Source organism: Oryctolagus cuniculus, chromosome 2, assembly GCF_964237555.1.
Source record: "Oryctolagus cuniculus chromosome 2, mOryCun1.1, whole genome shotgun sequence".
Lineage (NCBI taxonomy): Eukaryota > Metazoa > Chordata > Mammalia > Lagomorpha > Leporidae > Oryctolagus > Oryctolagus cuniculus.
The window spans coordinates 157,785,340-157,812,104 of record NC_091433.1 but is presented as its reverse complement, the minus strand read 5'-3'; the positions used below and the strand labels follow the sequence as shown (position 1 = coordinate 157,812,104).

The following is a 26,765-nucleotide window of genomic DNA, read 5'->3' as shown; positions in this document are numbered from 1 at the left end:
ACCGCAGGTGGAGGATTAACCTACTGTGCCACAGTGCTAGCCACTCTAGTAGCTTTTTGATGATAAGTTCTTCAGCAAGTATGTACTGAGTCACTAATGTGTGAAATAGGCAATTCTGAGTCTCCCAAGTAATCAGCCCCTAGCATGAAAAACTGATTCCTTGAACACTTGGAGGGAAACTATTTGCCTCCACTTTTCAAAAAAAAAATTTATTTTATTTATTTGAAAGAACTATTGAGAGAGGTCTTATGTCTGCTGTCTCACTCCCCAAATTGCCACAATGGCTAGATATGGGCTGATTCGAAGCCAGGAGCCAGTGGCTTCTTCTGGGTCTCCCATATGGATGCAGGAGCCCAAGGACTTGGGCCATCCTCCTATGCTTTCCCAGGTGCATTAGCAGCAATCTGGATCAGAAGTGGAATAGCTGGGACTTGAACCAGTGCCCATATGAGATGCCAGGCACTGCAGGCGGTGGCCTTACCTGCTAGGCCACGGAACTGGCCCCTGCCTCTACTTCTGACTCCATTCATTTTCTTCTTATTCAGATGCTATAGTGAATAACTCAGTTTCAAATTCCAAATCAATTCAATTCCAGTCTGTGTGAGTGTATCCAGTTAGGCAAAATATAATTCATATCCAGAACACTTGTTGCAAAAACATTTCCAAAATGCAGCTTTCAGCTTTCTAAGCTGTTCAACTGCAAGGACATAGAAAGGAAGGTTATAAGCAAATACAGAATATATGGTACATTAGTATACCAAAATCTCATGAGAAGATGGGTTTTGAAATAGGCCTCAAAGTGTATTGTATTTGTCTTAGAGGGAATCTTTCAGAGAAGAGAATTCTTGGATAGTGAAGAGGAAAACTGAGCAGGCATTGATTAGAAGGATAGCTTGGGGCCAGCGCTGTTGCACAGCTAGTAAAGCCACCACCAACAATGCTGGCACCCCATATGAGCGCTGGTTCGAGTCCTGGCTGCTCCATTTCCAATTCAGCTCTCTGCTATGGCCTGGGAAAGCAGTAGAAGATGGCCCAAGTCCTTGGGCCCCTGCATGAAGACCCAGAAGAAGCTTCTGGCTCCTGGCTTCAGATCTGCACAGCTCCGGCCATTGAGGCCAGTTGGGAAGTGAACCAGCAGATGGAAGGCCTCTCTCTCTCTCTCTCTCTCTCTCTCTCTCTGCCTCTCCTTCTCTCTGTAACTCTGACTTTCAAATAAATAAATAAATCTTAACAGCAAAAAAAAAAAAAAAAGAAGTATAGCTTCTCTGAGTTGGATTGCAGTGAGCATGCTAGGATGATGGGAGGTGGGTAGAAACTTTGACGACTAATTAGAGGAAGTTGAACTTGATCTTATAGTTGATCTTATAGGCAGTAGAATAGGGAAGACACTTGAGGTCATTAAGCAAGTGAGTTTGAAGAAGGTGTTATTGCACCATCCCTATTATCTTAATCAATTTATACCTATTACATGGTAATCTACCCTTCAAATTTTTTCCGGCTCTTAAAATCTACCAGTAGGTTACCACAGTGATAATCACTGATATGATTTTACTAGTTTAATATGTTCAGAATTAGTATGCAATCTTGAGAAATAGCTGGAAAAGCTGGAGGACAATTATTTCCACCCTAAATTCTATACCTAGCTAAACTATCAAGTATCAGTATTGAATGATATTTTCATTTTATACAAGAGCTCAAAACAATTCACCCTCCCTTTATCTTAGTATCTTTCTACCATAAAGCTTTTGAATAAGTAAACCAAAAAAGAGGGCCACAGTAGGGCCGGCGCTGTGGCTCAACAGGCTAATCCTCCGCCTTGCAGCGCCAGCACACCGGGTTCCAGTCCCAGTCGGGACGCCGGATTCTGTCCTGGTTGCCCCTCTTCCAGGCCAGCTCTCTGCTGTGGCCCGGGAGTGCAGTGGAGGATGGCCCAAGTCCTTGGGCCCTGCACCCCATGGGAGACCAGGACAAGTACCTGGCTCCTGCCTTCGCATCAGTGTGGTGCGCCAGCCGCAGCATGCTGGCTGCGGCGGCCATTGGAGGGTGAACCAACAGCAAAGGAAGACCTTTCTCTCTGTCTCTCTCTCTCTCTCACTGTCCACTCTGCCTGTCAAAAAAAAATAAAAGAAAAAAAAAAAAAAAGAAAGAGGGCCACAGTGGCTGTCAGAAGTGGAGTATATAATACAAGAAAAAGTTGATAATCATAGAAAAGATCCCAATGCGATTAACTGTACAATAGTCCAGGAAATAACTGGTCCAGATTAAAATAGGAAGATAGATGAGTATGACATAAAAGTCTCTAGGGAGGATATAAAATGGGTAAAATTCCTAATATTTTGAAAGAAGATTTATATTCATTTAAGAATGAATTAGTGGAGGCCAGCACTGTAGCATAGCAGGAAAAGCTGCCGCCTACAGTGCCAGCATCCCATATGGGCACTGGTTCAAGTCCTGGCTGCTCCACTTCCGGTCCAGCTCTCTGTTATGGTCTGGAAAAGCAGTGGAAGACAACCCAAGTCCTTGGGCCCCTTTCCGCAGAGGAGACTACCAAGAAGCTCCTGGCTCCTGGTTTCAGATCAGCCCAGCTCTGGCTGCTATGGCCACTTGGGGAGTGAACCAACAGATAGAAGATCTCTCTCTGCCTCTGCCTTTCTGTAACTCTGCCTTTCAAATAAGTAAATAAATCTTTTTAAAAAATGAGTTAGTGATAAGTGCATTGAAAAGTGAACAGGAAAAAAACAGAATAATTAACTTTACTCAAAACAAAGAAAGTAAATACAATAAAGAGAATATCATCATAGAATGCATATAGCTTATTATAAAATAATAAGTTCATAATCATACAATATAAACGCTAAAGTAATAGTGTAGCAAGCTGGGGCCACTGCTGTGGCACAGCAGGTTAAAGCCCTGGCCTGGAGCACTGGCATCCCCTATGGGCACCGGTTCTAGTCCCGGCTGCTCCTCTTCCGATCCACCTTTCTGCTATGGCCTGGGATAGCAATAGAAGTTGGCCCAAGTCCTTGGGCCCCTGCACTATTGTGGGAGACCCGGAAGAAGCTCCTGGTTCCTGGCTTCGGATCAGCGCAATTCCGGCTATTGTGGCCAACTGGGGAGTGAACCAGCAGACGGAAGACCTCTCTGTCTGTCTCTACCTCTCTCTGTAACTCTTTCAAATACATAAAATAAATTTTAAAAAATAGTGTAGTAAGCTTACGGAAAGTTATGAAGTGCCTATGTTGTGGGCGTGGAGGGCAGAGAAAGTGTTAGTAAGATATAAACCATTTATAAATGAGGTAAAAGAGGAAACATAAGAAAGCCAAATCCAGGGCAGGCATTTGGCACAGCAGATCTGTGCTGCTAGTTGAGACACCTGTATCTCATATCAGAATACCTGGGTTCAAGTCCTGCTCTGCTCCCATTCCTAGATTCCTGTTAATGTGCACCCTGGGAGGCAACAGGTGATGGCTCAAGTACTTGGGATTCTGCCACTCATTTAGAAGACCTGGGTTAGTTCCCACCTCCTGACATCAGCCTGGCCCAGCCCTGGCCATTGTGGGCATTTGGGTAGTGAACTGGTGGGCGGGAGATCTCTGTTTTTCATAAAAATAATTTTTTAAAAAAAATTCATTGCAGCCATGTTGAGGGGAAGGAATCAAATTACCTTGGGAATAAAGAGGAAGGAAAAAATGTCAGTTCCTCATGTTCCATAGTAGGAAGTTAGTGGGTAGTGTCTAAAATGAGAAAATCCAGAAATAACAGAATAAGCAGGTTATTTAAATGCATCAGAGTAAATAATAGGAGCTGCCAAAGAAATGTGGTCTCTGGGGAATGTGAAAAGGGAGTTTGGTGTAAGCCTTGTAGAAGTACATATTTTACTTTTAATCGATGTGTAACTAGTATTTTTATAACCTGTATAACTGGTTGAAAAATAATGTTGCACAAAGCTGTGCAGTAAATGCTTAGTTCTCTGCTCACAGTTTTCCTGTCACCAAATCCCCACAAATGCTTCTCCCCATCTTTCTAATACAGCCACCAGTGCCATGCTGGTCATTTACATCAGATCACACTCTCCTGCTGGCAAATGGGTAGGTAGCTCAGCCTTGGTAGAATTCTGCTGGCTGCAAAATCAGAAGCTTCAGCAAACTCTTAAAATATCACCATTGTCTGTGGCCTCAGCTTGTCATGTGTAGCCCAGGAAAGCCCACAGGGGCAGCAGATCTTTGCCTTCTAAAGGGTTGCATGGGCCGTGGTTCGTTCCAGCCAGGGACAAAGCAATTCAGGAACACTGCAGATGTGGGAGGGGCAGCGCTATGACTTCCTGGGATGCATTCTATACCTTCAGAATGGGCTGCAGAAAGAGTGGGAACCAAGGGCCAGAATTGTTCTGGGAGGAAGGTCAGGGACACACTGGATACTGTTCAGACCTTCCCTGGCTGGGTTTTCGTATGTTCCCTTTGGGCTCCATGGCTTTTGGTGCTTTTTTATTGTCATTGTTGTTCCAGAGAGAAGGAAAGCTATTTGTTCAATATCAGAAATTTAGAAAGTGTCTCATTTTCCGAACCCCCAGTTACTAACATAATAACTTCTCAGAAAAATTTTCATGATTTTCTGTGATTTTTTTCTTTTGAAGCAGCATAAAGCTCCAGTAGAAGGCAAAGACATTTCCTCATCTGAATTACTGCCACCATGAAGTAGATTGAAAAAAAATAGATCATTTTATATCAACCAGTAGCATCCCCGTCCACGGAGGGGTGTCTCCCAAAGCCGTCCAGATAGGATCAGGGTATTAATCATTTCTGGAACAGTCAGAGCCCCATCACCAGCCAGCACCCACAAAGGCTGCAACTCAGGGGCCAGCTGCAGCCGCCCAGGATAATCTCTGAGCTCTGTGGCCGAGAGCACGTGCCGGCTGGCTCCTGCTGTTTGGCTAAAGGGCTATGGCTAGGCACAGCGACAGTGGGGCTCCCAGCTCCCCAAAGCTGCACTCACCAAGACGCGGTCATTGCTAACTGTTGGCAGGGTTGGGACTTGCCACACACACACACACCCCACACACACTCATGTGCACTAAATATGCATAATCAGATATTCCCTTGGTGGACACACACTTCAATCATGCAGGCTAGCCCCCTGGGAGGCTCGAAGACATGGCAGTGGGAGGCACAGCTTAGAATGAGACTGGTTTTAGTGTTCACAGGACAGTGACTTAATGCCCCAGGTCTGTTTGCCATCAGCAAAATAGGGAAAATAATAGTGCCCACCCCAGAGGGTCTTGTATGATTGAATTAAGTCGTGAAGCCCTGATTGGAAACAAACAGATCCAAATAGGGAGTGCCTGGGCTCTTTCATTCCCCGGGAAAGCCCTCAACATTCCACTCTCTGCCTGATGCCAGCCCCCAGAAAGATGCTAGAGGGACTCTCCCAATCCTCCCAGAGCCCGCCTGTGGTTCCCTGGAGCCCTTTCCCTCTGTCCTGCCTGCAGCTCAGTGAGTGAACAGACTCAGCGGCCAGTGGCATAGTGTGAGAGGTTTTCTTGTTGGTGTCAGCCATCAAAACTGAACTCAGAGTGCAGAAGGTGCTGGAAAAGACAGTTACTTTCCAGGGCTGCTGAAGCCGTTATTCCTTGTAGGATCACTGACGCCCTGCACCCTTCAGTCTGCAGGGTGGGTGTCAGTGGCCCCACTTCACACAAGAAGAGACCATTCGGGTTGTGTGATGCGAGCTGACACAACCAGTTAGGGCTCTGCAGTCTCTCAGCCTCCGGCCCAGAGGTTTCTCTGCCACGTAGGATACCCCATAAGATACAAGGATATTTCCAAAAGTTCATGGTAAATGGGACCAAAAGACAAATGTATTTTGGTACAAAAAAAAATTCTGAAATTCATGCACACAAGGAGTCTTCAAAAAGTCTATGAAAATGCGTATTATGAAAAATTATGCATGGATTTCAGAATCTGCCAGGAGATCTAGAACCTACTTCCAGTTCTTACTCAGCCAATCCGTTGAGGTCTCCGGGTGAATGAACGGCGTGGCACTGGGGCTGCAGCATGGAGCCACTAGTGTGGCCTTGCGTGTGTTCTAAACCGTCCATGGCGGGTGCTGAGAGAGGGTCAGAGAGTGGACAGCACAGCGGCTCCGCGGGGCTTGCTCGGGGGCTGGGAGGAGGCAGTGCAATCTGAACTGGGCTCAGCACACAGCAAGGGAACAGAAGCCTCCAGGGGTTCAGGTTGGAGAAGACGGGCTTCCTTTCATCAGCTGGGGAGAAAGAGGTCAGCCTCCTGGGAGGTAACAGAAAGGGGTCTTGGAGGCTCCCCAGGAAGAGTGGAGCGGGAGAGGGGCTTGGAAGGATGGTGGTGGTCACCGCCGGAGCTGAGCAGGCAGAGGGTGGAGAGTCGGATCAACTGAGCGGCACCCCCGGTGTGGTCCTGGGCAGGCTCCCTCACCTGTGTGAGCCAGGACCTGTCTCTCAGAGCTGCAGGGCCACTTCTGTGGGAGAGAGCATCGAAGATGCTGAGGACAGCGCCTGGCATGCAGGAGCTGTGGCGGCCAGTACCACATGCTATTGTCATTTTCTCTTTCCCTTAACGTATGGAGATGGAAGGGTTAAAGGCCCAAGACTGAGTCTAGGAGCTGTGGACAGGACACAGGCTAGGGACAGGGATCAAAGCCTCATGTGCCTTTGGGGGTGCTGGGGTCACAGGGACCACAGGTCGGTGCCCTTGGGGCTCCTCAGAAGAGGAGCATCCCCTCCCTGGAGTGCTCCTTGCCCCCCACACCCGTCCTGTGTCCCACCTGCCTCCAGATCTAGAAGTCATGGTCCGTCCCAGCAGGATGTACATGTGGCCCCCGGGTAAGGGGTGGGCCTCTTTCCTTCTTCTTCCTCCTCCCCCACACAAGGCTGGGAGTGGCAGTGAGGGAAGGCACCTGAAGGGGCCATGCAAACTCAGAACCAAGGCCGCCCCACATCCAGCAGCACCGTGCTCAGAGGCAGCCGGAGCGCCAGGCCGAGGGCTTTCCCTGTGAGAATCAGTTTCAAATATGAGGTTGATTTTATTTTCCCCCGTTGCAATTAACTGAGAAAAATATTTCAAAGCTGTATAATTAAAGGCCGGTGTTTTATTAGGGTTTAAAATAGTCGCTATGAAATTTGCTCCTGCCACCGGTAATTACAACGTACGTCTTAATATCCCCTGCTTGCCTGCCCTGAGATAAGGGCCCTGTGTGCGCTGCATTTGGCTCTGCAGAGAAGGTAAAATCCTTATCTTATCTCCATCTGCACACAACAACCAGCCTCTCTTCCAATTCAACCCTAATCTTCTTAGTAAATAATACTGATATTTTTCACCATCACAAAATGGAGCGGGTGCCAGATTCTCCCTGATAACACCTCTCGGTTACACACCATTCTCTGTCAAAATCGGCCTGGTTTTCCTTAATCTCTTTAACTTATCAAAAAAAATACTTTTTTACATTTGGCCATAGTAAGTTCTTTTCTACCAAATAATAATATTATAAATAAATCCCTCTGCCTACAGCTGACTCGCTGAAAAGATACTCAGCCTCCTCATTTTCTTCATGAATGGAAATTGTTGTGCTCTTCAATTTCCCTCCAACTTTGGGATCTGCACCCAGGGGATGGCTCCCAGGCAGGCCCTGAGCCATCTTTGCATCTCTCAGGGGGTCAGCTCGGTCCGGGACGTACACACTTGCTATTTATTTTCATTGTCCTGGCCATGGTGGGCTGCCCCCGCCCCCACTCCCATCCACCTCCCACTGGGGTAGCCAGGGAAAATCCAGAGATTTCAGGCAATTCTGGCAGGCTCTTCCCCAGCCTGCAGCTTGCGCCCCCACGCTGGGGCAGGCGCTTACTCAGAGCCCCATCCTGGCAGAAGCCTGGACCCACTGCCTTCTCCCGCTGCCTTTCAATACGAGTCACAGAATTGTCACACAACCAGGGAGGGGGACAGCTGAGAAGTGTTCATCACACAGCAGGTACTTATTGAGCACTTACTGTTTGCCCATTCCAGGCTCAGCCTGGTAGGGGTTGCAGAGATGGAAGAAAGCATAGTTGTGGCCTGCCAGGAGCACATGGCGTATGCAGTAGGCTCCCAGGTAGGGGGGTGGGAGTTTAAGGAATTTAAGATGTTATAGGAAAAATGGGATTGGGGCAAGGAGGCTGAGAATGAACCCTTGGAAGCCTTTTTGATATTTGTATAATCACTCAGATAAAGCAGAAAGGAGATAGTAGCAAGGCACTATCAATAACATTTTATGCAGTTCAAATTAATAGTAATCGGCACTGTACTGGGAGATTCCAATTTCCTTGTTCACGAGAAACTTTCTGTGATTTCCCTCTCCCACAGTTTCTGTAATACGCGTGTAAATTTGCTTTGCTTTGTTGCAGGTAACGCTTGCCCAGGAGAAGTTTTATTCTCTGCATCTGTCCTTCCAAACGTCTCGTGCTTTCCCTTCTCTGACTCTCCAGTCAGTGGCACCTGCCTCCTGTCTCCAGGGCTTAACTCCCCTGGCATAGGGTTCTTCTCCCCTGCCCCCCAAGACCCCGACGAATCCAGATGCTTGAGACAGCCAAGACTGAGGTAAGGGTAGCGTGTGTTGACGCATTTCTTGGCCCCCCCGTGGCTCCTGAATACACAGGATGAGCAGATGGGGGCTCTGTCCATGGTGATGGCCTTGCCAAAGCCCACCACACCAGGGCTGACCCCTGGGCCTCCTGCCCTCTCCACACAAGCCAGGAGAGTGCACTTTGGCGGCTGAGTTGGCTTCCCTTGCCTTTCCCAAGATGCCATTGACAACTCCTCCATTTGTTTCTCATCCATCCTTCTTGCATGCCCTTTTAACTCCTGACACCCAATCGCCTCATCATCTCGGAGGCATGAGAGCAGAGCTATCAAAAGTCACAATCAGGCAGGCCTGTACCTTCGTTCCAGCTCTGCTGCTGTCTGGCCATGGCTGTGTGTGTGGCTTTGGGCCAGTTACTTAACCTCTCTGGCTCTCAATTTCCTTATCTGACAACTGCACATCACAAAGGCCCCTATCTCTTAGGACCAATGCAAGGTGTTTGATGAGTTGATGTAATAAGCTACCTGCATACTGGATGATAGCAGAGGCTCCACAAATGACAGTTACAGTGAATCATAATATTGATGGGAACTCACAGATGAGAACTCTCAGTGTGAATGCCCTCACCGGGGAATCTACCAAAGCACAGCTGGGAGAGCTGATCTCAGAAGCCCAGGCAAGAGCTCTCCAGGGGCCCCGGGGGCATTTTGGTTTGGAGACTCTTGCAGACTGTTTTCTGGACCCGTTGACCTCTTGAGAGCAGTATGAAGGGTGCAGATGGCTCAGGAAACAACTTTGTGCCCTGGTTAATAATAACAAAGAGAAAAAGGTGAAAGTTTTGCCTTTCAAAATGAAGCTCTTCCTACTCATGCCAAGAGGCTGGTGTAACCCTGAACTTGTCCACAGAGACTTCTAGGGTCTCAGGGCTGCCATTCTATGGGCCTCTGAGCAATCTTATGCAAAAATAACTAAATAGAGATAGGTCTTAGAGCCAGGCCTGCCCCTTTCTCCATCATTTTGAGATGCTCAACTTTCAGTCTAGCTGCTCTAGGGGCTCCATTTTTGTTTTTCAATGTTGGGAAAAATTTTTACGATTTACTTATTTTTATTTCTTTGAAAAGCAGTGAAAGGAGGCCGGCACTGTGGCATAGTAGGCTAAGCTTCCACCTGCAGTGCCAGCGTCCCATATGGGTGCCAGTTCAAGTCCCAGCTGCTCTATTTCCTATCCAGCTCTCGACTATGGCCTGGGAAAGTGGTAGAAGATGGCCCAAGTCCTTTGCACTCGCATGGGAGACCTGGAGGAAGCTCCTGAATCCTGGCTTCGGATCTGCTCACTCCAGCCATTGCAGCCATTTGGAGAGTGACCCAGCAGATAGAAGACCTTTCTCTCTGTCTTTCCCTCCATCTGTAACTCTACCTCTCAAATAAATAAATAAAATCTTTAAAAAAATTTTTTTAATGAAAGAAAGGCAAAGAGAGAGAGCGAGCGAGCCAGGGAGTTCATTCTTCCATCTGCTGGTTCACTCTCCAAATACCCAGAACAGTTGGGACCAGGCCAGACCAGACCAAAGCCAGGAGACCATAACTGAGTCCAGGTCTCCCATGTGGTGGCACAGATCCAATTACTCAAGCCATTGCCTGCTACCTCCCAAGGTGCATGTTAGCAGGAAGCTGGAGTTGAGAGTAGAGCCAGGAGTTAAACCCAGACACTTCCGATAGGGGATCAGGTTTCCACACAGCATCTTCACTGCTGGATCAAATACCATCGCTGATTCTATTCTGAGTCCCTCTCTAGCTGCTCACCTGAGAGTCCCCCTCCTCACACCAACATGATTTAAGAGGGAAGTAAGCCAGTGTGAGTCACTCAGCAGCTGCTGAGCTTGGATGTGTAACATGCGTTCACCACACACCAGGCACTAGAGTAGGCCCTTGACATTGTCTCTTCCCTACTAGTCAGCCAACAGCTTTGTTAGGCAAGTACCATTAACCATTTTGCAGATAAGAAGGCAGATTCCAGGTGAAGCTACTGCCCAAGATTATAGGGCTAATATTCGGTGGAGTTTACCCATAAGGAGGTTCAATGCCATTCTATTGCAGCAAAGTCAGAGCCTCTCTCTCTGTGTCAAGTAAACTTGGACCTGGGGAAGAAATCTGCCCAAGAGGCCTCCCAACCATTGCCAGGGCTTGGGAATGACCCCACATTCTCTGGGGTCTGATGAAACCCAGTTCTTCCAGGCAGCCTCCCCTGCTTAGCCACAGTTGCCATCTGCGGGCCTGTTCCCTCTGCAAACTTTGGAACACCTCAAGGTCAGTTCCTATTCAAGTGTTTTGCACTTGCTACCTGGAGGTTATTCCCTCCTATTTCATATGACTATATTTTATTTACTCAACTAGATCATATGCCTAATAATAATAAAAAAATATTTGTTAGATGACTCTTCTGGGGCCAGGCACCATGTATTGCACTTGGCATACTTAATCTCATTTAATACTCAAACAACCCAGAGGGCAAATATGAGGTTTCCATTTTATAGATGAGAAAACTGAGGTTTAGGGAAGGTAAGCAATGGAGCACTGCACTACACTTTTGTCCCGCCAAGTCTGTGGGAGCAAGGTCTGAGCCTTTTTGCCTTGCCTCCCCATCCAGGGCTCACTAGCAAGTGCCACTCACCAGGAGCCACACTGTGTCCTCCCATCCAAGGGCCTCTGCACCCAGATTCAGTGGTGTCAAAACACGTCCTCATGTGGCCATAGCTGAGCTGAGGGGTGTGGGTTTCAGCACTTCTTGTGCATCTGCTCGCTGCAAGTTCCTGGGGAGTTAGGGTAACAGGGCAAAGATGTGGGAGCCCAGGCACTCCCAGAAAGCCATGCCTGCTTCCACCCAAGAAGCACTTTGCAAAACGCAAGGTTGCAAATGGCTGGAGTTGTTGATGCTTCGTCTGTGGCAGGTGCGGCTGCCCGAGTCTGAGAATGCCGGTGAGGGTGCTGGGGCCGCTCTCGAAGTCAAGGGCAAAACCTCCTGCGCACCAGCTTTCCCTGCCAAGTATGGACCCGCCCTGCATGTGGCAGCCTTAATTGGACCCTCGTTTATTATTGTAATGAGGATCCCTTTTCTAATGTGTTTTCCTAGCCCTCATGTGGCTGAACTGTTATTTTTCTCACTTGACTTTTTTTTTTGCTTCTGAAATGTTTTGGATAAATATGCAGCTGAAATGGCTTGTTACTGACTGTGTACATTTTCAGTTGAATGAAAAGTAAAGAAATACAGCATTTCGCATATAAAATATTCTGTTAATGTTATATAATTTGGCTGTGGAGTATCATTTTGCTTTTATGAAAGGGTTTGGTGAAACCCTCGGGACTAGCAGATGGCTAACACGTTGTAATTATCGGTTACTAAATCTCACTTACATCATACTGATCTATTCATACAAGTATAACCATATTAGATGTATATTTTTTAACAAGACAACGTGCGATGTGAGCGAGCCTGAAACAATGGCGGGCCTTCACACGAGGGTGAAACTGGGCTGCGGTGTGAACCCTGTGGAACCAGTCTCAGCTGCTGCACGCCCCTTGCCCCCCAACCCTCACCCCGCCTCACGTTGTCCTCTGTTCTGGATTTTCACAGGAAATGGGCTCTGCCTGCCCACCAACAGCTGGCCAGGGCGGGGCTATGAGGGGGCTCCGTATAGAGGTCAGCGCTTAAACAGCTGTTTTGAATTCCCTGCTTGGAAGCTGCTGTTTAGGACCAGCCGTGACTGCCATTCTTGGCATAATTTCTCTGGCCGTGAGTCAGTGGCTTGAGTTGTCTGGGTGATGTGTGGTCCACAGCTGGCCTTCATCCCCCAAACACCCCCCCTCAGAGTTCACGCATCTTCCAGTTCCCTGGCCCTTCCCTGTCACTCCTTCCCAGAAAATGAAGACCTGGTTCAGACAGCTCAAGTAACTATCTTGTTGGAGGAGCAGACTGCTCCATACAGTAAGTGCCCAAACAACAGCTACTGCCTCACTGTCATAGGGAAGGCCCTTCAAGCTACATTAGAGTAGTTTTAGGTTGCCTGTTCCTGCAGGATTAGCAAAACCCAGGGTGACAAATAGGTTTTAACTTTTGGAATAGTCCTGACCAAACTGTAGGGACTTCTTGGGGTGCTCTTCCTGAGGAATCTGAATTGAGTCCCTATCTGAGAAGAGTTCTGCAATCAATTAGTGATGTCTGCCCTGAACATAGGCATGAGGGAGCAGTAACATGTGTTACACATTTGAGAATTCAGCTCTTATCCTTAGCTCTCTTCTCAGTTGCCACCTCCTCAGGCAAACTAGTGCTGACTTCTCAGCAACAAGGCATGGAGTTTGAGAGCACAATACCCACTGCCCAGGATTACTGTGAACCTTAAAGACATTGAGACATCAATGTCAAACATCTGCAGTGTCAGACCCAGAAGTAGATCCTCTGTGAGATTCAGCTACTTGTTATGACTTCCAGGCCAGCTGAATACTGCTACTCTCCTCCCAACAGAGCTCCTTCTCCTTAATTACACTAATCCAGTTGCAGCTTTCCATCTGTGGTATGGGTATTTGGTTAATGCTTGCTTCTGCTCATCTGCATGTGCCTGGATCTGGCACTACTAAAGTCTGGGGAACATGCATTGAATGAGTGATAACCACCTGGACTGGGTGGTTCGAATGCATAGGAGTAAGAATCAAAGGTGGCTGGAAACTCCCTTTGTCCTCCTCCGGGTCACTGCAAGGAGAAGGGAGAGATGGTGGGTGGAAAGGAATAGGGGAAAAAAAAGGGAGTCCAGGGGGAGGAGACATTTGGAGAAGTGAGAGAAAAAATAAGGAAAAGAAAAGGGGAAAAGGGGAAAGGCAGAGACTGCCTTTTTTTTTTTTTTTTTTTTTTTTTGACAGGCAGAGTGGACAGTGAGAGAGAGACAGAGAGAAAGGTCTTCCTTTTTCCATTGATTCACTCCCCAATAGCTGCTGTGGCCGGCGCACTGAACTGATCCGAAGCCTGGAGCCAGGTGCTTCTCCTGGTCTCCCATGCGGGTGCAGGGCCCAAGCACTTGGGCCATCCTCCACTGCCCTCCCGGGCCACAGCAGAGAGCTGGCCTGGAAGAGGGGCAACCGGGACCGAATCCGGTGCCCCAACCGGGACTAGAACCCGGGGTGCTGGCGCCGCAGGTGGAGGATTAGCCTAGTGAGCTGCGGCGCCATCCGGGACTGCCTTTTAAAATAGAAATAGAAAGGATAAGAAAATTAAATAAATAAGTGACAAGAGGAAGGGCAAAGGAAGAGAAGGAACGCTACCCAGTGCTAAAGGCAGGTGAGCCTGTGGATGGAGGTGATCAACCCAGGGAGTAGGCAAACCAGAAGCCTCAAGCGGATGAGAATCCCCTCGGCCTTGGGACAGGTTCTCTGTGGAGAGACCTGCTTAGTGGCTGGGTGTGGCCTCTGGACTTAGACTGCCTGAGTCTGAATCCTGACTCCCCGACGTCGCCCAGGTAATCTTGGGCGAGTGACTTCTCTGAGCCTTGCTGTCCTCCGCTGTGAAACAATGATTTTTTTTAAAAAAAAAAAAAAAAAGGAAAAAGTTAGGCCGGCGCTGTGGCTCAATAGGCTAATCCTCCACCTTGCGGCGCCGGCACACCGGGTTCTAGTCCTGGTCTGGGCGCCGGATTCTGTCCCGGTTGCCCCTCTTCCAGGCCAGCTCTCTGCTGTGGCCAGGGAGTGCAGTGGAGGATGGCCTAGTCCCGGTCTGGGCGCCGGATTCTGTCCCGGTTGCCCCTCTTCCAGACCAGCTCTCTGCTGTGGCCAGGGAGTGCAGTGGAGGATGGCCCAAGTACTTGGGCCCTGCACCCCATGGGAGACCAGGATAAGTACCTGGATCCTGCCATCAGATCAGCGCGGTGTGCCGGCTGCAGCGGCGGCCATTGGAGGGTGAACCAACAGCAAAGGAAGACCTTTCTCTCTCTGTCTCTCTCTCTCACTGTCCACTCTGCCTGTCAAAAATAAAATAAAATAAAATAAATCTAAAAAAAAAAGGAAAAGTACCTATTTCACAAAACCGTTGTATTATTGAGATAATCCATGCAAAAATTTCCAAGTTGTTGGCACAAAGAAGGCTCTCCATGAATAAAGCAATCATAGGTACCATGATTGGAAAATGCCAGGGCAGCTCCAGGGTCTCTCATCCCTCCTTGCTGCTCCCTGGTGCTCCCCCTTGCCAGAAGCTCGGGCCAGCACCCTTTGGGTGCAGCTGCCTCTCTTTCAAATCCTGGGCTGGGCCCTGAGGGTCCAGAGACAGCATCAGAGGCCACTCTGGGCCACTGATGAGTGCTCTGCCCAGTTATAGCAGCGACCTCCCTGGTGACGCGGGCCTTGCCTGCTCCTGTCAAGTCTGCATCTCCAAAGTCGGGGGAGGAGAGTTGGGGCTAGCAGCTGATCACCAGTCAGAGGGAGCCAAGGAGAAGAGGGGAACGTGCTCCCGATCAGGTTGTTCACATTCCAGCTTCAGCACCTCCAAAGGAGCAGGGAGACCTTGAGAGGGGCCCTTGACCTCTCCGAAACCCTGTCCTGCACTTTTTTGTTAAAACAGGGAAAATATGCCTGCTGTAACCTATCTCAGAGGATCACAAGACAGGTTTTGGAAACAGCAGAGTCCATCCAGATGTCCAAGGTTTTTATTATGATGATGATAATCATTTGTTCTGAAAATGATGAAAAAAATTCAAACCAGGATGGAAAATGCTTTTGGACAGCTTGTTGTTGTTGTTGTTCTTGTAACCAGTCCTGCCTGGTATTGGAAAAACAATGAGAAGAAGGCTCAGGCCCGTGGTGGAATCAGCTGTCACGAGAGACGTGCTCAGGGCACTGGGGGTGGCCGGATGGTCTGTAAATGGTGAGACTGGGTTGAACCTTTGCCCCTCTCTGAACTTCCTCCTTTAAGGACTGGACAGGAAGGTAGGATCCTGAAATACCGTAAGAATGGTGTTTCTCATTCCTTTCCAGTCCAAACAAGGAAGCCGGGAAGCCGTGCAAGGGCATGGGTTAGTTCAAAGGCTTCAAGTCCAAAGAGCAGAGTAAGTTCAGCTGGAGTCAACAGCCAAGGCCATGCATGCGCAGATGGTCTAGGCCCAGGTCTCTGAGCCCTCCTAGATGCCTTTGCTTCTCAGAAGGCATTGATGTTCTGGATCTGACCTATTGAATCTGAATCGCTAGCTAATATTGTGGTTGGTTCAGATGTCAGTCAAATCAGAAATAGGAGCTGGCCAGCCATTGACTTGTTTCAATATAAAGCTTTTTCTTTCTGTTTTTTAATTATTATTATTTCTTTATTTGAAAGGTAGAGTGAGCTACAGAGAGGGAGAGAAAGAGAGAGAGAGTTTCCATCCACTGGTTCACTCCCAAATGACCACAAAAGCCAGGTCTGGGCCAAGGCCATGGCCAGGAGCTAGGAACTCCAGCCTGGTCTCCTACATGGATGGCAGGGGCCCAAACACTTAGGCCATCCTTTGCTGCCTTCCTGGGAGCTGAATCAGAAGCTGAGTGGCCAGGACTCAAACTGGCCCTTTGATATGAGATGCTAGAGTTGTAAGCAGTGGCTTAACCACTGTGCCACAAAGCGAGCCCCTCAGTATAGTTATCTGAAGAGTTGAAAAGAACTCATTCATTCATTTGTTCCTTGAACAACAGTCTACCAATGAATGTTATGTATGGATTGCTAGAGCCTGATGATTTAATGGATATTAATGAGAAGACAGGGCTTCTCTTAGAGTCAGTGCTCATGTGACCATCTTTTTTGAGATGTGAAATCACAGAATTAGAACTGTTTGGCTACTTGAGATTTTTTCCCAAGGGCTAGTGCTGGGTCTAGTGGTGAAGACATTGCGTGCGATGCCTGTACCCTCTATTGGTGTCCCTGAGTTTTTGGATCCCAACTCCTCTCCCAATTCCAACTTCCTGCTGATGTGCACTCTGGGAAGCAGTGGTGAGGGCTAAGGGAGTTGAATCCTGGCCACCTATGTGGGGCACCTGGACTGAGTTCCCAGCTCCCTGGGCCACCTCAGCTCTGTGGGCATTTGGGGAGTCAACCAGCAAATGGGAAAGGTGTGTGTGTGTGTGTGTGTGTGTGTGCGTGCCTCTCAAAAGTAAAGAAAACAAAATAAATTTTAAAAAAGAGAGTAGGGGCAGGCATTAGGGTACAGCAGTTTATACCACACCTCATGACACCTACATCCCAAATCAGAGTGCTAGTTTGAGCCTTGACTACTCTGCTTCCAACCTAATACATCCTGGGTGGCAACAAGCGATGGCTCAAGTGCTTGGACCTCTGCCATCCATGTGGAAGACCTGGATGGAGTTCCTGGCTCCTGGCTTCAACCTGGCACAGGCCTGGCTATTGCAGGCTTTTGGGGGAGTGAAACAGCAGATTGAAGATCACTCTTTCTCTATCTCTCCTCTCTCTGCCATTCTGACTTTCAAGTAGATGAAAATAAAATAGGTATTTTAAAAAACAATTTAAAAAGGAGGTAGAAGGTCTCTCACAGCTTTCAACTTTGCCCCTTGATTCTCCACCTGTCTCTCCTTAGTAAGAATTTGTTCAGCTTTGACTTCCTTGGGGTTCAAATTCTAAAGTTTCTTTTACTAGACCAGTTGCATCTAAAAATAAAAGATGACTTTTTTTTTGACAGGCAAAGTTAGACAGTGAGAGAGAGAGAGAGAGAGAGAGAAAGAGTTATAGACAGTGAGAGAGAGACAGAGAGAAAGGTCTTCCTTCCGTTGGTTCACTCCCCTAATGGCTGCCACGCTGGTGCTGCACCAATCTGAAGCCAGGAGCCAGGTGCTTCCTCCTGGTCTTCCATGCAGGTGCAGGACCCAAGCACTTGGGCCATCCTCCACTGTCCTCCCGGGCCACAGCAGAGAGCTGGACTAGAAGAGGGGAAACCGGGACAGAAGCCCGTACCCAACCGGGACTAGAACCCGGGGTGCCGACGCTACAGGGGGAGGATTAGCCAAGTGAGCCATGGCACCAGCCTCGAAAAGTAAAAGATGACTTTTCTACCCTTATTTTAAAGTTGCCTTGAATATGTGAACATGTGTTAATTCAGTCATGTGGTCTGAATATTTGTGCAACACAGTATACATTTTTCCTGAGTATGTGCTGGAAACACTTATCTCTGAGAAAAATGGATTTCAGATATGTAAAATAGAATAAAAGCCATCATGGGAAGTCTTTGAGTAGAATGGCTGTGTTGATGCTTGATTGTAAAATTAGTGGAATCCAAAGGTACCTGCCTTCAGTTAGGAATACAGGCCTTGCTTGAATCAAGTGGCCACAAAACCCATTTTAACTTGGTAAAATTCAGTGAGTGTGTACCTTACATAAATGAGTATGTTAACAAGAAGATGCATATAGGAATACTCATAGCAGGTCTATTCAAAATAGTCTCACATTGAAAACAACTCCACTGTCTATTAATAGTGGAATGGATAAATAAAATGTAACCTATTCACCGGATGGAATATTACATAGCAAAAGAAGCAAACTGCTGATACACCCGACAACATAGTGTTGAGTGGAAGAAGTCAGACACTGAGGAGTACATTCTGTCTGACTCATTTATAAGTAGGTGCATAATAGGCAAAATGAATCTGTGGTAATAGAAATTACCTTCTGGTTAGTGGGGCCAGTATTGATAAACTGGGAAGGAATTTTCTGATGATAAATCATAAATATATTGCCTTCTGAAAAGTGTTTTGGAAATGGAATAAGTGTATTTTATTTTCATTTTAATTTATTTTCCAAAGACAGAGACAGGCAGAATTCGTTCCCATCCTGTGTGGGTGGGTGGCCCAATTACTTGAGCCATCACTGCTGCCTATCAGAGCCTGTATCAGCAGGAAGCTGGAATCTGAAGCAGAGCTGGTTGTCAAACCCAGGCTCTCTGGTAGGGACTTGGGTGTCTTAACTGGGGTCTTAACTGCTACATGGAATGCCTACCTTTCCTCTATCCTCTTGAAGCAAGGCTCTCACCCACTTGAAATTCTGTCCTTGTATATTCTACCATTATTATTGAATTCATTGTGGTCACTGTCCTGGACACTTTCCCAAGGACAGAGGCCTCACAGACAGCTCAACACACCTGCTCTGGTCTAGAATACAGACCTGATACAGAAAATCAGTTAATCTCTGTTAATGGCAGATACGTAACTGTGTTCTCCTCTACTAGTGAGAAGGGGACTGGAGACCATGGTTTAAGGGACCAGCAAGAGCAGAAGTGGAGGCAGCTCTCGCTTACTGTACCTGGGCCATTGAGCCAAACATCTCACATTGGTGATCTCCAGTTTCTTAGCTCCAAGACTCTGCAGGGCTAAGGAGCTTGGACAGAATCATCCATAGTCATCTGCAATGCCTGGGATCAGAACCAGGAGTGCCTGGCTACAGAACCCAAGCTGCAAGCTTGGAACCCAAGTTCTTTGACACCAAAGCCAGTGTTCTTTCCATTCTATCATAGCCACCTTCTGATGGAAACCTTCTCCCAAAGTTCCTAGGATAAGTCTTTTTTTCAAGATGCTGTCTGATTGTAATCCAAGTTACTAGAAAGTGAGCACAGAAATTGCTTGTTTGGGGACTGTCATTTGGCATAGCATGTTAAGGCACCACTTGTGATGCCAGCATATCATATCAGAATGCTGATTTGAGTTCCAGTTGCTCTGCTTCCAATCCAGCTCCCTGTTAATGTGCCGGGGAAGGCAGTGGAAGATGGCCCAACTACTTGAGCCTCTGCTACCCATGTGGGAGACCAGGATGAATTTCCTGGCTCCTGGCTTCGACCTGGCCTAGCCCTGGCTGTTATGGCCATTTGGAGAGTGAATCAGTGGATGGAAGATCTCTCTGTGTCACTCTACATTTCAAATAAATAAGTAAATAAATATATATGTTTTAAATAGAATACAAATAAATTGCTTATTTGAGAGTGTGATACCTTAAGAAAATTCTAGGCTCTCAACTATGTTGACGGTTGGTGGACAGTTGTCCCTGCTTGGGCGTAGGAAAACAGGGTAGTGGCCTAATCAAAAGTATCTGGACTCAAAATAAGTGAGGTGAATAACAAAAATAGATTTCCCTTCCTCAAGAGAGATACAAAAGTGATAAGGAAAAAAAATCCCAGGGTACGTGTACTACTACCCAGCCTCCCTTCCCCAACCAGAAATTGTTCCTCTGACATAGAGTTCTGTTCTCATGCTTGGAAAGATAACATGTGTTATTCATTGCAAGGTGCAGACTCTTTGAAAAGTGCAAAATTCCATGTAAATGCAGGGCGATGACGTCATTATTGTTATCATGGTTAGGTCTGCAGGGAAAGAAGAGGAGGGGCTGGGGAGCAGAGGTTCCTTCCTCAGCCCCATCCCTCCTGCCGTGTCTGTAACTGATCGGCAGGATGCCTCTGCTAGGTGTCCAAGGAAGAATCAGACCAAAAGTATTGTCTGAGGACATCGCAAATAAAGCAGGCAAAATGATTTAAAAAGAAAGCAATGGTCCTATAAATAACAAAGAGTCATTCCCTGAATTATGTCTTCATGGGTAAAAGGGGGTTGAATGATGTGTTGCATTGTAAAAAGTCAAGCATTTAAAGAGTGTCTATATAGAAAACAAGCAATCAGCTTATCCTAGGGTGACAACCCGGCTGCAAGGTCCTTGGACTCCAGCCTGGGCAGGGTCCACTGTCAGAGTACTCACCTTTCTCCATTAGCTGCAACTCCTCCCCAGTACCTAGAGGGAAAGAAACATAACTGGGAAAGGTGGCAATCTTCTGATAATAACAGCCACCCAGCAAACAAGGAGCATGCAGACTTAGGTTCATTTGTATACACACTCGCTCTAGGTTTGGTGATTGAATTCATTGTGTTGTATTACATTGTGTTGCACTCATTCCTGGGGGTTTGGTTAGAGCTGATTAAACTATGCTGAATTCATGATTGTACTTTGTGGGTAAAGCAGGTGGATAGTCCTAATTTCAACCAAAGGGGAGGAGTGAGTCTATAGATAAGAATCTTGAAATTCCAGGCCAGTGTTGTGGCATAGTGGGTTAAGCCACACTTGCAATGCCAGCATCGGATATAGGCACCAGTTTGAGACCTGGCTGTTCCATTTCCAATCCAGCTCCCTGCTAATGAGCCTGGGAAAGCAGAAGAAAATGGCCTAAGTATTTGGGTCCCTGTACCCACGGAGGAAGCTCACTGGCTTCAGTCTGGCCCAACCCTAGCTGCTGTGGCCATTTGGGGAGTGAACCAGTGGATGGAAAATCTCTTTCTCTGTCTCTCCTTTTCTCTCTGTAACTCTACCTTTCAAATAAACCTTTTTTAAAAAATATTGAAATTTGAAGAAGTACCAGCTTGCAAAGGTTCTTCAGAACTTTCTCTGACCTTGCTCTCATGGATAATGAGAATGCTGATTGTAGTTCCTAGTCCCATCACCACCACCTCCGTGGTGAGCCTCTGTTTATCCACTGTGGGATGTGGATTCAATTCCATTAGCGTGTTCTTAATGCACCACTTGGGACACCCAATCCCATGTTGGCATGCCTGAGTTCAAGTCCTGGCTCCATTTCCAGTTCCTGCTAATGTACAGTATGGGAGGCAGCAGGTGATGGATCAGGTCCTTGGGTCCTTACTGCCCATGTGGGAAACCCAGACTGAGCTCTTGGCCCCTGGCTTTGGCCTGGATGATCCCCTGCTGTTGTAGGCATTGGGGGAGTGAACCAAAGATGGGAGATTTCTCTCTCTCTCTCTCTGTCTCTAAGTCTGTCTGTGTTTCTGTCTCCCTTGTGTGCACACTCTCTCAAGTGAATAAAATTTTTAAAAAATGAAATGTTGCAGCTAAATTATTGGTCATTACTACAAAAGATTCTTCCAGTTCATACTCTTGAAGGTAATGTTTTTGTTGTCAGACTTGCTAAGTAATGGGCTTGAGCTGGCACTAGTAATATAATGACCAAACAGAGTCGGGTGATTTGTGGGTAAGACGTAGGTGTGTGCTGTTCACGTGGAGAGGCATTTTAAGGTGCAACATGAAAGACCTCTACATCAATTAGGAAGCTTCGAGCTTCAAGTAAAGGGATAAATAACTAGCAGAAGTTTATAAGTATGTGGGTGCTTATTATTTATTTCAAGTAAATCCAGAGGTTGGTGGAGTAGGGACTGGTTTAGCAACCCAGTGTTGTCATCAAGGGCCAGGTTCCGGGCAATTTTTTTTTTTTTTTTTTTTGACAGGCAGAGTGGACAGTGAGAGAGAGAGACAGAGAGAAAGGTCTTCCTTTGCCATTGGTTCACCCTCCAATGGCCGCCGCAGCCAGCACGCTGCGGCCGGCGCACCGCGCTGATCCGATGGCAGGAGCCAGGTACTTATCCTGGTTTCCCATGGGGTGCAGGGCCCAAGCACTTGGGCCATCCTCCACTGCACTCCCTGGCCACAGCAGAGAGCTGGCCTGGAAGAGGGACAACCGGGACAGAATCCGGCACCCCGACCAGGACTAGAACCCGGTGTGCCGGCGCCGCTAGGTGGAGGATTCTTTATTCCGTGGTCTTGAACGTCCTCACACTTACTGCCATCAGACGCCTGCCACTGCTCCTCAACAAGGAATATGAAAGGAAGGGAGAAAAAGAGGAAAGGCTTTTCTCCTTTCGATGCTTTTTTATTTCTGGTCAGGGAGGAAACTTCCCCCAGAAACCCAGTGGATTTCGCATGTCTCCCGGCTGGATGGGCGAGGAGAGGACAGACGATCGTGTTCTTCCACCTACGACTCGTGACCCAGGAAAGCTCTCTGCTTCATCACCATAGAGCCTATGTCCTCGGTCATTATGAGAACTCAAGAGCAAAGGTCTCCAACTGTGCTGAGACCCTGCTTTTCAAATAAGTGAATAAATATTTTTCACAATAGCTTACAAACAGGCCAATTCATGTGGCTCAAGGCTCTGGAGGCCGAGAAGTCGGAGAGACTGGCACCGGCAGCTGCTCAGCATTTGGGTGAGGACCTTCCTGCTGCTTCCTAAGAAGGCACAGGGCATCCGTGGCGACACAGAGCAAGTGTGCCATCCCGGGCCTCTCTTCCTCTCTTACAAAACTACTAACACCATCATGGGGGCCCCACCTGTTGACCTCATCTAACCCTAACCACTACCCAAAGGCTCTGCCTCCTAATACCAGTAACATGTGAACTTGGGGAATTGAGTCTCCCGCACATGAACACTTTGGGGAATACATTCAAATCTAAGCACCACCCCTCTTTTTCCCTGGAGTGAAGAGAGAGGACATTGCCTTTGTTGCTTCTGCAGCCATCTTGTGGCCATCCAGGAAGCCAACCTGTGAACCACGCCAACGTGCAGAGAAGTGTCAAGCCCAGAGAAATGCAGAATCGCAGGGTCACGGCCCCACTCAAACAGCCTCAAAAGCCTGCCCCCTCCGGGCTTTAAATAAGACAATGATTGGACTGGCATATTTTTCCCACCAGCAAGCAAAAGCATCCAAGGTGATATTTTTGGCTTATGCGCTTACCTCTGGGTTCCACCTGAAGAAGGTATCAGTACTGGTTTCTAATACCTGAGGAAGAAGTATGATTATTCATGAGAAAAAAACAGGGGACAGGGAGATGGGCCCTTACTGGACAGGAGGGAACTCCCTCTTTCTGTCACTGTGAACTGAACAGAATGCAGTGTGGGTGATCCTGTCACCTGGACAGTCCATGAGGCCAGGTGCAGGGAGCCCAGGCTGGTTGTCTGCATAGGGATGCTGATGTTTGGGGCTACAGGGAAGCCTGAGACACTAGGAGGAATGAGAATGAGAACGCTACTGTGTGTTTTAATTCCTTGCACTGCCCGTGTTTATTTGCCCTTTGTCCTCTTTTCAGATGGAGTGAAGTCTCTGGAAGGCTCCTGTCGCAGCCTTGCTCACCGGCAGAACAGGAAGAGATGTGGCCAGTGGCTCTCAGCACCCACTCTTCTTTCTTCTTTTGCCATTTGGATTCCTTTGCAGGTGGGGTTCTGGGTGTCAGTGGTACTCTGTCAATCACACGCACTCCCGTGAGATGCTTGCTTGGGGCAAGCACGGTCACAGAGGCCCCTAGGCTTTCCAGCAACAGATCCCCAGGGAGGGTCCGTGGGATGTGGGAGGCGTGGGGAGGGGGAGGGGGAGGGGGGGCTTCCTGCTTCCCAGGCCTCACCTGGGCTGTGTTCTTGTAGTGCTTCTGGCACTGGCCTCTGGTCCCCTGCTCCCAGAGATGCCTCCTCAGCCCTTCTCATGGCTTCATTAGCACCTGTGTAAGGACCCTGCTGCTTAAAATACACCAAATGGCTCCTATCTGCTGCCACTCACCCTGTCTGACAGAGGACATGAAGGTGAATGTCTGGTCCGCACAGAGGACAGCAGGGAAGGGCAAAAGTGTTCCTCGGGCCAGGGAAGGGCCCACATGGAACTCTTGTGAGACAGCATTTGTGTTTTGAGGTAGGCTGGTAGAGTCTCCTTCCTGGATTAAATCCAAGGAAGTTGTAAGCTTTGCCCATTAAGCAAAACCCATCATCCTACAGTAAAGAATGACCTTAGGGCTCACACGTTGACATTTGGTATGGCACTTCACCTGCATGCCCCCAGCTGGTCACCACTTGCCTGCTCTTTGCCAGAAGTAAGACCTAGGCCTGGCCGGCGCCTTGGCTCAATAGGCTAATCCTCCACCTTGCGGCACACCGGGTTCTAGTCCCGGTCGGGGCGCCAGATTCTGTCCCGGTTGCCCCTCTTCCAGGCCAGCTCTCTGCTGTGGCCAGGGAAGGCAGTGGAGGATGGCCCAGGTGCTTGGGCCCTGCACCCCATGGGAGACCAGGAGAAGCACCTGGCTCCTGCCATCGGATCAGCGCGGTGCGCCGGCCGCAGCACGCCAGCCGTGGCGGCCATTGGAGGGTGAACCAACCGCAAAAGGAAGACCTTTCTCTCTGTCTCTCACTGTCCACTCTGCCTGTCAAAAAAAAAAAAAAAAAAAAAAAAGACCTAGGCCTGAGAGAATCCCCATTTTACCAATGAAGGTACCGATGTTCAGAGCATAGGCCCCAAGGAACCCTGACAAATACCTTGCCAGGGTTCCAACACATCAGATCTTTTCAGTAGCTGCAATTCCACCCTTAAAGACTCAATCCTCTCGATTAAGCACTGATCTCCACAGGTTCTTGTTTTAAAATTAAATTCTCAGAGCCTATGCTGTGGCACAGCCGGTTAAGCCGCAGCCTGCAATGCCGGCATCCCATATGGGTGCCTGTTAGAATCCCGGCTGCTCCACTTTTGATCTAGATCCCTGCCAGTGTGCCTGGGAAGGCAGCAGAAGACGGCCCAAGTCCCTGAGCCCCTGCACCCGTGTGGGAGACCCTCCGGGCCCCTGGCTTCAGCCTGGCCAAGCCACGGTCGTTGAGGCTGTTTGGGGACGGAACCAGAAGATGGAAGATCTCTCTCCCCCTCTCTCTCCTTCTCTCTCTGTAACTCTGCCTTTCCAATAAATGAATGAATCTTTTTTTAAAAAGTCAAATTCTCTAGGATCAAGGGCCATATACTGAGTTGTTAACAGGCCACTGGAAACGAGTCTGTGGTCTCGATCCTAATCCAAGGGATGTTACATCCCAGGAGCTCTGAGTATGTACAGAGCAGGGGACAGGGTGAACACGGGAGGGCACTGCAGGCCAATGCCAAGGTCACACTTGAACATCCTAACTTCCAATAGCCAACCCTGCGGCCACACGTCTTTTTCTCTCCTGGCTGGGAGAAGGCTGCACATCTGCCTCCCTCAGGGCCAGCCTTTGCCCCTGGAGGGATGGAGGTGGATGGGATGGAGGATTGGCGAGGGTGGAGCTGGCACGGGAGCCAGGAAGTTGGGCAGCATTGGGCCCCTACATGGTCCAGGACCTCTAGAGCCGCAGCAGCAAAGCCGCCAGCCAGGATGTGCTGTCGGCAGATTGGCGGGCCTCAGATTCCCTGCCTCAGACAGCTGCAGCCGGAGCAGCCTCGCCCACCGCCCGCAGGCCCGGCCCCTTCCTTCCGCAGACCCCCAGGGCCGCCTCGAGGCCCACAGCTCACGGGGACCAGCCCAGCACGGGCCAGGCGAGGCCGCCCGGGGAAGAGACAATGGCAGCAGGCACGGCCAGGTGGGAGCAGGCGGAATTTCATGTCCCCCTTCATTAGAGCTTGCCAAAGGAGGCGGCCGACGGAGGGGCGGCTCACGCGGGCCTCTCGGAGGAAGCCGTGACACCTCATCTCACGCTCGCTCGCCGCGTTTCTGAAGCTGACGGCGGCGTCACGACACGAGGCCGGTGAAGCGCGCTGTCCGCTCCGCGCCGCCTAATCAGACGTGAAGTCTTGGCGAGAGATAACCAGGTTCTGGAAGAGCCAAAATGACATCACATCAACTCCATTTCAGGTCCTGTACACCCCGGTGCCCATCACGGCTCCAGGTGGCCGGCACCGCGACACACAAGAGGGATTTTCAGTCCGGGATGCTCGCCCCCCTTGACCCTGTAGCTGTCACTCTGGGGCACGCTGGGAACACGTTTGTCACTCTGCATCAAGCCACACACGTTAGGGGGCCGTGGCTCTGGAGGTGAAGCTGCTCCGCACTGCCCAGAAGCGGGGGCTGCGCCTTCCTGGCCCCACACCCGAGTAACAGGGCCGGGCTTTGCGGAGGAACGGGGGCGCACGGCGACGTCCAAACAGCGCGTTCCCTTCAGCAGCGAGTGGCTGCCTTTCAGCCCTCACCGCTGGCTTGTTGAGATAATTGATTTCGTGTCGTTTAAAGATGGGGCAGAGAAACAAACGGCAAGTGGAGCAGGTTTGGAGGCAATTGGGAACGGCCTATCAGTTTAATTACAGCTCCATCTTTAGCTGACATGGGTTCTTTCCTCTTCGAATTAAAATATCCAAGCAACTTGAAATGTAACAGTGATGAATTTTTCATGTTCTGCTCCCGACTTGCATCCTGGCTCAGGGCACCGTCACCAGCCCACTTGGAGCTTGCTTCAATAGATAGTTAAAGTGACATGCAGGCGTCGGCTGCGTGACACAGATAACTCAGGGGAACAGCACAAAGTAAATGAGATGCATTAGTGTCTGGATGGGAACTGAAGATAGAAGTTCTCAGAACTTCTTGTTT

The 26,765-nt window shown here is 48.8% G+C and overlaps 1 long non-coding RNA gene across 1 annotated transcript in view; it reads left to right on the top strand.

Annotated features, from left to right (window-relative positions):
* LOC108176361 (uncharacterized) overlaps positions 1-23,722 on the top strand; it is a 97,780-nt gene extending 74,058 nt beyond the window's left edge. The window contains exons 5-6 of the long non-coding RNA XR_011386927.1: positions 8,408-8,600; positions 23,493-23,722. This is a non-coding gene — a long non-coding RNA (uncharacterized lncRNA). The remainder of the gene's footprint in view (positions 1-8,407; positions 8,601-23,492) is intronic.
* Positions 23,723-26,765: the final 3,043 nt, after the last annotated feature.